Source organism: Schistocerca serialis, chromosome 7 (genome assembly GCF_023864345.2).
Source record: "Schistocerca serialis cubense isolate TAMUIC-IGC-003099 chromosome 7, iqSchSeri2.2, whole genome shotgun sequence".
Classification (NCBI taxonomy): Eukaryota; Metazoa; Arthropoda; class Insecta; order Orthoptera; family Acrididae; genus Schistocerca; species Schistocerca serialis.
Window position 1 is genome coordinate 192,628,665 of NC_064644.1, and position 1,338 is coordinate 192,630,002.

Sequence of the window (1,338 nt, forward strand, 5' to 3'; positions counted from 1 at the left end):
TATTACATCCCAGATTTTCAATCGTTCAACAAATGAGTAGCTACCCTGACTATGTTAATTCCATTGGAATTAATATAAAGCGTCCATCAAAAAGATCTCCCGTACTTGGAGAGGCCTCTGTACGAACAGTGGTGGAGATACTGATGTGGAGGGGATATTGATCAACAATAGTGTACGTCACCAGAATGAGATTTTCACTCTGGAAACTTCCTGGCAGATTAAAACTGTGTGCCGGACCGAGACTCGAACTCTGGACCTTTGCCTTTCGTGGGCAAGTGCTCTACCAACTGAGTTACCCAAGCACGACTCACTCCCCGTCCTCACAGCTTTACTTCTGCCATAACCTCGCCTCCTAACTTCCAAACTTAACAGAAGCTCTGGCAGAAGTAAAGCTGTGAGGACGGGGCGTGAGTCGTGCTTGGGAAGCTCAGTTGGTAGAGCACTTGCCCGTGAAAGGCTAAGGTCCCGAGTTCGAGTCTTGGTCCGGCACACAGTTTTAATCTGCCAGGAAGTTTCTCATTCTGGAAACATTCCCCAGGCTGTGGCTAAGCCATGTCTTCACTATATCCTTTCTTTCAGGAGTGCTAGTTCTGCAAGGTTCGCAGGAGAGCTTCTGTTAAGTTTGGAAGGTAGGAGGCGAGGTACTGGCAGAAGTAAAGCTGTGAGGACAGGGCGTGAGTCATGCTTGGGTAGCTCAGTTGGTAGAGCACTTGCCCGTGAAAGGCAAAGGTCCCGAGTTCGAGTCTCGGTCCGGCACACAGTTTTAGTCTGCCAGCAAGTTTCATAGTGTACGTGCCATTTTCAGTAGGCGCAATGGCATGGCTAGGTGAGCATTGTGCGTTTGTTGCGCAGCAGTATATTCGTAATGGTAGTTTAGTGATTATTACTCAGCAAAGCATTTCGCATTTGGTTCAAACTTGGCTGACATGATTCTGTTCATGATAGAAAAACTATTCAAGTTTGGAGTCTACTGGCTGGCCTTGGACTGCAGTAATGTGGAAAATGTAGCATGTTTGAGAGCATCTGTCCAGAAATATGCAAATCATTCAGTACTTAAACAAGCAGCTGCCTAGGGATCTCCGATAGGAGTGTAAGAAGAATCTTACATAAAGATTTTCATATGCATCCATACAAAATGATGGTTACCAAAGAATTAAGCAAGAGAGAGTCTGAAAATGGCGTAGCTGTGTGTGAGGAAATTCTTCAAACCATCCCCTGAAAATATCTGCTACTGTGCAGCAGAAAACCCTCAGGAATTTCATGTAGGACCACTTCATAGCCGTTGTGTAACTGTTTGGTGCACCTTTGCTGAGTTTGGTATTGGGTCCATATTGTATT

General features: G+C 45.5%; 1 non-coding gene across 1 annotated transcript; it reads left to right on the forward strand.

Annotated features, from left to right (window-relative positions):
* The first annotated feature begins 682 nt into the window (after positions 1-682).
* Trnas-uga (transfer RNA serine (anticodon UGA)) lies at positions 683-757 on the forward strand. Its single transcript has one exon. It is a non-coding gene; the product is annotated as a tRNA-Ser (tRNA).
* The last annotated feature ends 581 nt before the right edge of the window (positions 758-1,338 follow it).